Genomic DNA, 10,937 nt, shown 5'->3' with positions numbered 1-10,937 from the left:
TCCTAAGGACGTGCTCTGCTCCTGGCACTGCTTTCTTGATGGTATGAGGTCCCCGTGTCTCACTGCTCACTTCTGTCTTTTATGTCTCAAGACACTGCCTCAGGACACAATCCAATCTTGTAGATTGAGTCCTGCCTCACTAACACAACTGCAGCCCATCCTCCCTCATTAACATCACAGAGGCAGGATTTATAACATATAGGAAAACCACACAATACCAGGAATCATGGCCCAGCCAAATCAATACACACAGTTTTTGGGGGACATAATTCAATCCATGACAGGTTACCTACCCAGAGATGCCTCAGAAGACAGGCCTGGCGACATGCTTCTGAAAGGTCACAGCCTTGAAAACCCCATGGAGCAGTTCTACTCTGAACACGTGGGGTCGCCACAAGTTAGAATCAACTCAAGGGCAACTAACAACAATAACATGTTACCTGAATTATAAAATAAGCCGTCTACTAATGATTTGATCTTTTATTCCCAAAACAAATTCACGCAAGTGTGAAAGGATGTATTATTGAACGCAACTTAAGGGTCCACTGACAGGAAAATTGTCAAATACATTGAAACAGCTGTACTATCAGATGGTATACAGGCAATTAAAAAAATGAGGTAATATGGAAAAATGCCCATCACACTCTAAAAAGAAGGGAGGTTTTCCATGAATTCCAAATCCATTGCTGTGCTGTCAATTCCTACTCATGGATACCCCATGTGCTATAGAGTAAAACTGTCCAACAGGGTTTTCTTGGCTGTAATATTTACAGAAGCAGATCTTTAGGCCTTTGTTCTGAGGTGCTGCTCAGTGGGTTTGAACCACCAACTTTTAGGTTTGTCCTCAAGCACAAACCATTTGCACCACCCACGGATAAATTTTTCATAAAGAACTCTGGGCACATTTTGGTATTTATAGAGAAAAGGTCTGTAGGACTATGCCTCCAAAACTGAACTGTGGTATCTTCTAGGGGATAAGGAAGTCGGGGAAGGGGAGAAGGGCGAACTGTCATTTCATTCTCTTTAGTATTGGTTATTTGTAAAAAAAATAAATAAATTAACTTTTGTAATTAAAAACAAACAAACCAACCACTAAAGAAAATGTTTAGGGACTAGAGGCTATAAAACTCTCTCAAATCCTCACAACAATGAGTGTCTTAAGGGTTTGGCTCAGAGAGGAGGCTGGGAGTGCCCCAGGCAGCCAGGACTTCCCTTCTAGCAACTTGGCCTCTGATCTTCTTTAACTGTATCAGTCCTTAAAATAGTATGTAACAAACTATAGGAAATTTGATTGAATTCATAATTGCCTCAATACTTTTTACACGTATTTGAGCAATGCATGTTAATTGAGCAAAATGAGTTTTAAGAACTTATGCCTCTAGAAAATAACACTTCGCAAAAGGGGCTTCAAAATTTGTTCAAAATATTTTCTCCAATGAGCAGCACTCTTCTTTTCTCCCATTCCACTAAATAAATGTATACAAAAGAGGGAGAAGTTTTCCATGCCTTCCCAACGTACTTTTCAAATATTTTTTAAAAAGCCTATTTGCAGAAGGCTACTTAAAATTCAGCTGACCAAGAGAATGTCTCCATTTATGAAAAACTTTAAAAATTAAATTAAAACCAATGTATAATTTGACCAATTCTATGGTTATTTCTAGGATTTGCCATGGCAGAATATAGTTGTTACTAACACAGCATAGGCCAGCATCGAAATTTGGGCCCACAGGAGTAGTTGGGTAGACACCATAAGTCAGAGGGTCAGAGGCAACATTAGAGAAATCAGGGTTTAAGGCAGAGAGATACCAGAAGGTGGAGGAGAGCTGAAGTCAAATACTGAAAAAATATCAGCTAAGGTAAGATCAGATGAGGCAGGGATGGGTCAAACAGAGGCTCCAACTGGGTCAGACTGTCCATGATTAAAGTACACAGTATCTAAGCAACACAGTGTCTTAGGCTGGGTTCTCTAGAGAAGCAAAACCAGTAAGATGTATAATATATATACAGAGACAGAGAGATTTATATCAAGGAAATGGCTCACGTGGTTGTAGAGGCTGGAATGTCACAAGCCTGTGGGTCAGAATAGAGGCTTCTCGTGATTCACGTAGCCACTGGGGCTGGCAAACCCAAGATCAGCTCTTGCTCATAGGCTGTGAAAATCAATAAATCCCAAGATCAGCAGGCAAGACCACAGGTAAGCTTCTAGTTCGAGTTCCAAGAATCGGAGGTCACATGAACAGGAGCCAGCTGCAGTATCCAGTAGAGCAAAAAACCCCAAGCCTTGCCAGAATGTCTGCTTATATTCAATGCAGGCCACATGCCCAAGGAAACTCCCTTTCAACTGATTGGCTACTCACAGCAGATGCCATCCTGGGGGTGAACTCTGATAGCTGTTATTTTTTCTCCAGTAATCCTTTTACTTGCCCACTGGTGGGCGTGTTAGGTGCTGGAGTCAGATGTTAATTGTCATGAAAAGGAAATCAAAGGCCAGCAGATTAGACTCTGATCTTGATTTACTCATGAGCATACATAGTGGAATTAGCTCACAGATGTTAGCAGTGGCTTCACCTATTTCTCCAGGAAGCTTTTTTGGCTGGCCCAGAGACTATGAATGATGACCCACGTTTGACTGTACGTCTTGAAACTGACTTCTAAAGAAGACTTGATAGTCTAAACCTTTTATAAAATTTAATAAGGATAATTTTCCAATTCTGTGTGAGGCAAGCAACCAACTTCTAAATGAGTTTGATCAGAAAATGGGATTTAAAAATAACACATTCCATCCCCCTCTCTCTGCACGAACTTCTTAAAGCTGGAAGGGTAGGTGTGAGCCTCCCTCCTACCCACTCTGCAGTCTGAGCCCTTCTACTCCCTATCCAGCTGATGAAAGTGGACATGTCCTAAATCCATCAGCTAATTTGTTCCAGATCCATTTGTCTACTCCTTTAACCTACAGAGAAAAAACTACTGCTCTAAAGACATGTTTTCAAATCCAGGTTTGCTCCTTCCATACTTAACCATTTGTTTTGCATTGAAGTAGATAGAACTGGTGGGAAACCATCCTTTTTATAGCCGTCCTATCAGCTGACTCTCGGCAGCTGGGATCCCTGATCAAAGTGGACGGGACCCCGAGGCTGGCAGAGGGAACGACCTTCAGGTGCTGGAACTTGGATCACAGAAAAGACTCAAAAAATGCAAACACACGAGGTGAGCAGCGGTTGGATCCTGGAACAGCAAACCTCACCAGAAGCAGAGCGAATGGTTGCCGGGGTTTGCAAAGCAAATAACGAATCTCGCAATTGGAGAGAACTGAGTCAGCCCCCGCAGGGGTCAGTACCTGGGATCGCTAGGTAACCAAAAACCTTTTTGGAGTATGAGTTTACAATCTGTCCCAAATGCTCAAATCCTAAGTAAATGAAATGCATGGTTTGGTCATCAGAAAAGAAATGAAAGGGCGATTGCTGATTTTTCCTGCCGCGTCTGCCATGGCCAAAGTCAAGTCCCGCCCTATTCTTGCTTGAGGTTGCAGTTGCCTTGCAAACGGGGTAGGGGGCGTGTGTGGGAGAGGCACTCAGAGCAGCTTCCTCTGGAATCTGTGAAGAATACTCTCAAGAGGGTGCACCAGCAAGCACTCCAACCATACCCGGAGCCTCTAGGCTGTTGGGGTTGGGAAGTAGGTTTGAATTTTTGGTGCTGACTGAAAATCCCATATTATCTAGCGCGTAAAAAAAGTTTGCCGCTAAATAGTAGATCTTCTGACCTGTTCTACAGAGCCTCAAAAAAACTTCAAGTGTTCTGGATCAGCCAGACGGAATTGTTTTTAATAAAACAAAACAATGAAGGGACTGTTATAATTTGCAAAAAGCAATCACAAATCATTTTTGGAAAAGGATGAGTATAAATAATTTGTAAACACCAATATTAATAACATAGGACAGTTATTTGTAAGAAATGTCTATCAGTAGAGCTAAAGTATCTGATCAAATGCATGCATGCACACACACACACACACTGTATTAACGTATTTTCAAGGGAGACAAGTAATAGAAATCAGAAGATTTGAAAAGCTATCTGTAAGTCTGTTAGAGCTGTATGGCTTTAGCTAACTGAACCTCACTAAGGCTCAATTTCTTTATCTGTAAAATATAATGATTTGTAGTTAGTTCTGAAGACCCCAGTCTTGGCAAATGGATCTCAGACTGACTTAGAAAAGACAAAACCTATGCCACTCTACAGGAATAGAAACCTGCCCCACAGTCAGGCAGGGAGGAGGATCCTGCTGGACCCCAAATCCATGTTCCCTTTTTCTTCTCAAAACTCTCTCAGGACTTACCAGGGCACCAGTACACTTTCACCACAACCTGTCCCATCATAGTTGCTTCACAATGTGTATAGTCCCTGAAAACTTAGGCCAGCCTGGCCCCATGCTGTCTTATGCACTCACCTAGCCATTTCATAACTCTCTGAGAGCAGGATGGCTACCTGGGCACAACTGCGGCCAGGCTGGCCTAAGCCCAGCAAATGCAGATTCCACAATGTCAACTCAAGACTCTATATCAAGACTATCCCCTCCAGACGCTCTCCTTTGCAAGTCTGTGGTTGCTGATAATTGCTCTGTTCTTTCCTGATAAATGCGACTCCATTATCTTTGATATACATGTTCTCTAACAACTACAGCAGTAGCCAAGGCAAAGTAAACCCACAAAAACTCCCCTGTACTCTATGTCCCACAGTATTTCTTCATATTACTGGTGTTGTTAGCTGTTTTCAAGTCAGCTCTGACTCAGAGCCACCTTATGTATGACAGAATGAAACTTTTCCCGGTCCTACACTATACTCACAATCGTTGCAATGATTGAGCCCATTGTTGCAGCCACTTTATCAATCCACTTTCTTCATATTAAAAACCAAAAACCCAAACGCATTGCCGTTGAGTCAATTCCAGTTCATAGCAACCTTATAGGACAGAGTAGATCTGCCCCATAGGGTTTTCAAGGAGCAGCTAGCAGATTGGAACTACTGACCTTTTCGTTAGCACCCAGACTCTTAACCACTATGTCGCCAGGGCAATTCTTCATATTAAAACAAACAAACAAACAAACCCATTGCTGTTGAGTGGACTCCAATTCATGGTGACCCTATAGGACAGAGTAGAACTGCCACTATGGTTTCCAAGGAGCGCCTGGTGGATGTGAACTGCCAAACTTTTGGTTAGCAGCCATAGCTCTTAAGCACTACACCACCAAGATTTCCTTCTTCATATTAGGCCTCTACAAATGTAACATCAAGTTCACAAGATTATTGAGAGATTATACAGAGCACGTAAGTGAACACATCTAGGACAATGACTGAGATATGAAAGGAACTCAGCATAGCTGAATTTGAGACTCTTAAACTTTTAAATTAGTCAAAACTCTATGACCTCACTAGGTATCTGTATCAAATGTATACTTTCTGTAAAATTTTTAATACAACATAATTTCTTCGAAAATTTTAATTTCATCCTTCACCTTCAAATCCTTAATCATTCAAAACTTTCTTTTACAAATAGTCCCTTTCCAAGGTCAGTCTCTTAAAATCCTGTATGTACTATGTGAAATTTCTTGCATTTTAAATGTGAAGAAGTGTCAAGGCTAAGTTTCAGTTACGTTTTTAGTTCATTTAAACAGTTTAAGGAAACATTTAAAAAATGAAATTATTTACCCACACTTAAGTTGAAAAAATGGAAAAATTCTTTTAAGTGAGGCAAATTTTTCTAATAATTTCTGTTTCCTAAAATCCTTAATCTTCTAAATAGAGCCAATTGTTTGGGAAACAGAGAGCGAAAAGCTGCTTCTTTCTAAAATAACAAGATAATTGAAGCAAAAGTGTTTTTGGAAAACCACGTCAATTCTCCACTCCATTAGTGAAGATATAGCCTAAATGGCTATAAACATATTGATCAGAAAGGTTGATTTACTCAAATGTAAATAATACCAGTTACTTTTTCTTGTATTGCAGATCAAGAATTTTAGTATACCAGCAATTTTTGTAAGGTCTGATGAATATTTAAGAGCATTTCATGTTTTTCAGAATTTTTCTGGGAAGATATTAAGAGCAATTATCTCTGAGTGGGTGAGATTCTGGATGTCTTTTGTATTCCTTTTGTTTATTTTATGTAATTTTTTTCTTGTAGTACATGTGTATTGCTTTTGTTTGCATTCTTATTGGTATTTATTGTTATGAGAAGTTAATGAAAGTAATATATATAATTGACAGAAGGATTCATGAGTGCCCTTCCGTTCCCTGCCCCACTTCTCCCCAGCCCACTTCTCTCCCACATTCCAGTAAAGATCCTAAAGTTTACCACCCTCAACTCTGCAGGGCATTCTTCATGTCCTAAATGATATGCTTATACCAATTGTTTCTTGACTTTGTATTAACATCTTCTTGTGGTATTTGAGAATTTCTCTCTTTTATACACAGCCAGTATCACTTTGTGCTCGCCCTTCCTCCCAACATAGCCACATCACAAATAATAATTAGGGTTTACATTGTGACCAGTCCTACAGGTGTAGTTGGACATGACACTGAGAGAGGAGTCCAGTGAAAGTGAAAGAAAACTTTATTTGGTTGGCCAAGCAAAGGAGCACACCAGGACCTACGACACCAAGATGGCTCCCTGATCAACAGGCACATGGGTTTTTATGGGGAGGAAAATAGAGCCAGGGTGCTCTTCTTCAGGGGTGATGGACAACTTCTATGATGATGTCATCATCATCGGGTCGAGGCAGTCGAACTGCGGTTCAGGATTCACAAATAGCTGGAGAAGGGAAAATGATGACTTACCTCTTCCCGGCCTCCCCTGCCCCCATTGGCAACATCTTTGTGCTATATAGCGAGGAGGACAAGTTGAGGCTCTCTGCACATAGGTGCGTTGTTCTGCACCTGCATGGGCACCTCAGACTGATTCTGTGCAGTATTCACCCAAGCCCCTTATTTTTCACACTCACAGTTTTACCTTAGCCCTATGCGGCTGCTGTCCAGCAGCTGCCCATCTGGGCTACCTGGCCACTGTCTAGCAGCTGCCCATTTCAGCTTCCCATTTCAACATCATCCTGTCTGTGTAAATATAGTGCATTGCTAAATCAAGTAATGTACCATGATAACCTTTTCTTGAAGAATCTTTTGTTTTTCCTGGAGTTATTAATTGCCTTGATTTTTCATTTATTTTTTTATTTATCTCATTTGAATTTTATCCAAATGCTTGCATAAATCTATCAAGTGTCCATCAATAATATCTTCCAATGTCCAAACACATTGACTTTTAGTTTTACTCTCTTATTTTGCTGAAACATGGACTTCAATAGTTTACCCAGAGAAATTGCATAAGAGATAAATTTTTTTGAGTACTGGCATGTCTGAAAATGTCTATTCTCACCCTATTGAAAATTTAGATAGGTCAAAGATCATTTTCGCTCAGCATTTTGAAAACATTCCTCCACTATCTTTTATTTCCAATGTTGCTCTTGGGATGTCTAATGCCTTTCTGGTTCCCATTCCTCTATATCTGCCCTGTTTTTCTCTCTAATATATTCCCATTGTCCCCTAGTAGTCTGAACTTTCACAATGACGTACCTTAGAATAGATCTGTCTTCACTGTCTGTGTTGGTCACTCAGGGGATTCTTTTATCTGGAAATTTTTAATAAATTCTTTGATAATTTCTTCCCTTCTATTTTTTCTATTCTGTCTTTGTGAACTCTTTTTGGTAGGATGTTGGATCCTCTATATTATTATCTAAATTTATTGTCCTTTTATCCACTTGTCTTAAGCTAGGTTCTCTAGAGGAAAAAAAAAAACAATAAAGGGTATAAATGTATAAATATAGAGAGATTTACATCAAGGAAATGTCTCATGTGGTTGTAGAGGCTGGAAAGTCCTAAGGAAACTCCCTTTCTACTGACTGGTTACTCACAGCAGATCCCATAGTGGAGGTGATCACACAATATCATATCTAATCATGAAAGTGGTCACAACACCATACGACTGCGAAAACACTGAGAATTATGGCCCAGCCGAGTTGACACACAACCTTAACCATCACAGTCCACCCTTTGTCAACCTGGCATCTTTACGCATCTCCTCAAACCATACATAATCTCTGAATAAAGACAACTATAAAATCATACTTGCACCTAACATGATACAGTGAACACACATACAAATGAGAAATACTCATAACAATTATAGTCCTCGTTTCGGCAGCTGGTCACGTGGTCATAACTGGTACTTAGACCTACCTTCTTCCACTACCCATTCTGTATTCCCTTAGCCTTCAGCAAGCAACTCAGCTGGTTGTGGTTCTTCGCCTGATGAGGTGACCCAAACTTTCATTCCTGAAGGATCTGGGCCTTTAGTAGACATGTCGGAAGTGGGATGCTGTGGTTTTACATCGATTTTAATCACAGGGCATGGTAGTACTAAGAGACGCCCTAAGGATCTTCTGTATTCCAGACATACTCTTCTTTACCTCCATTATGTAATATCAATCTGATTTCCCATTGGTAATCAGAATCAGTCACACCAGCCAGTATGGTAACTCCCTTCTTTGCCTGTTGATCCAGAGGCATAAGGAGCCCAAAGTGGCCAGGTGGCATTCTTAGCTTCCAGTTCAATGGAATCAGTGATTTGTCTCCAGGTGGGAGCATTCTACCCTTTGGAACTAAGACCTCTAGACCTGCTAAGCATAAGGTCGCAGGGACCGGAAGCAAAAATCTTGTGAGTGGGTCACTAGTGTAATAATGAGTGGTGCCACTCCCATTTCCACCCCTTGGTTTCTGGACCTATGTATCCTGGCTATAGGAGAAACAGCAGCATATATTGGACACTGGTTTAGAGCGTATATAGCCTCCTGGAGAGCATTGCCCCAACCTTGCAAGATATTGCCACCTAGCGGGCACTGTAATGGTGTCTTTAGAAGGCCACTCCATCATTCTATCAAGCCATCCGCTTCAGGATAATGGGGAACATGGTAAGACAAGTGACTTCCATAAGCATGGGCCCACAGCTGCACTTCATTGCTATGAAGTGAGTCCCTTGATCCTAGGCAATGCAGTGTGGGATACCGTGACAGTGGAGAAGGCATTCTGTAAGTCCATGAATGGTAGTTTTGGCAGAAGCACTGTGTGCAGGGAAGGCAAATCTATATCCAGAGTAAGTGATTATTCCAGTAAGAACAAAACACTGCCCTATCCATGACTGAAGTGGTCCAATGTAATCAAATTTCCACCAGGTTACTGGCTGATCACCTTGATGGATGGTGCCATATCGGGAAGTCAGTATTAGTCTCTGCTACTGGCAGATTAGGCACTCAGCAGTGGCTGTACCCAATTCAGCCTGGGTAAGTGGAAGTCGCTGTTGCTGGTCCTATGCATAACCGTCATGTCTGCCACCATGGCCACTTTGTTTATGAGCCCATTGAGTAATGACAGGAGTAGCCGAGGAAAGAGGATGACTGGTTTCCACAGAATGCATCATCCTGTCCACTTCATTGTTAAAATCCTCCTCTGCTGAGGTCACCCTTTGGTGAGCATTCACATAAGACACAAATATCTTCACTTCTTTGGACCATTTAGAGATGTCCATCCACATACCTCTTCCCCATAAAACCTTGTCTCCAATTTTCCAATCATGTTCCTTCCAAGTCCCTGATCATCCAGACAAACCATTGGCCACAGCCCAAGAATCAGTATACCATCATACATCTGGCCATTTCTCCTTCCAAGCAAAGTGAGCAACCAGGTGCACTGCTCGAAGTTCTGCCCATTGGGAGGATTTCCCTTCACAGCCGTCCTTCAGGGAGGTCCCAGAAAGGAGTTGTAGTGCTGCCGCTGTCCACTTCCGAGAGGTGCCTGCATATCACACAGAATAATCTGTAAACCAGGCACAAGCTTTCCTTCTTTCAGTCAACTGATCATAAGGAACTCCCCATGAGGCTATAGGTGCAGACTGGGCGATGGAAGGTAATGTGATAGGAGTGGAGACCATGGGCATTTGGGCCAGTTCCTCATGCAACTTACTTGTGCCTTCAAATCCTGCTGGGCCTGATCTCGTATGTACCACTTCCATTTAATGGTGGAGTGCTGCTGTGCACATCCAACTTTATGGGTCTGTGGGTCAGAGAATACCCTGTTCATGATGGGCAGCTCAGGCCGTAGGGTAACTTGGTGTCTCGTTGTTAAGCGTTTGGTCTCTACTAAGGCCCAGTAACAAGCCAAATCTGTTTCTCAAAAGGAGAGTAGTTATCTGCAGAGGATGGCAGGGCTTTGATCCAAAATCCTAAGGGTCTGCCCTGTGATTCACCAAGAAGGGCTTGCCAAAGACTCCAAACAGCATCTCTATCTGCCACTGACACTTCAAGCACCATTGGATCAGCTGGATCATACAGCCCAAGTGGCATAGCAGCTTGCACAGCAGTTTGTCCCTTTTGCAAAGCCTTCTCTTGTTCTGGGCTCCACTCAATATTAGCAGCTTTTCAAGTCCCTTGATAAATAGGCGGAAGTGGCACAGCGAAAAGAGGAATATGTTGCCTCCAAAATCCAAAGAGGCCTACTAGGCGTTGTGCCTCCTTTTCAGTTGTTGGAGGAGCCAAATGCAATAACTTATTCTTCACTTTAGAAGGAATGTCTTGACATGCTCCACACTACTGGACCCCTAGAAATTTCACTGAGGTGGAAGATGCCTGAATTTTTATGGGATTAATTTCCCACCTTCTACCACAGAAATTTTTTAATTGGGTTATTTGTCTTTTTGTTGTTGAGATTTTGCAGTATCTTGTAGATTTTAGAGATTAGACACTGATCGGATTTCTCGTAGCTAAATTTTTTTTCCCAGTCTGTAGGTTGTCTTTTGACTCTTTTGGTGAAGTCTTTTGATGAGCATAAGTGTTTGATTTTTA

The 10,937-nt window shown here is 41.7% G+C and overlaps 1 protein-coding gene across 8 annotated transcripts in view; it reads right to left on the bottom strand.

Moving 5' to 3' along the window:
- Positions 1 to 2,091, bottom strand: part of LOC111820999 (transmembrane protein 56-like) — a 214,862-nt gene extending 212,771 nt beyond the window's left edge. For all 8 annotated transcript variants that reach the window (XR_002824484.1, XR_002824483.1, XM_023733465.1 and 5 more), the window contains exon 1: positions 2,042 to 2,091. The gene's annotated coding sequence lies outside the window, so the exon portion shown is untranslated. The remainder of the gene's footprint in view (positions 1 to 2,041) is intronic.
- Positions 2,092 to 10,937: the final 8,846 nt, after the last annotated feature.

The sequence above is a fragment of the Trichechus manatus genome, unplaced genomic scaffold (genome assembly GCF_000243295.1).
Source record: "Trichechus manatus latirostris isolate Lorelei unplaced genomic scaffold, TriManLat1.0 scaffold00058, whole genome shotgun sequence".
NCBI classification, from domain to species: Eukaryota; Metazoa; Chordata; class Mammalia; order Sirenia; family Trichechidae; genus Trichechus; species Trichechus manatus.
The sequence above is the reverse complement of the archived record's forward strand: the minus strand, read 5'-3'. Positions and strand labels throughout refer to the sequence as shown.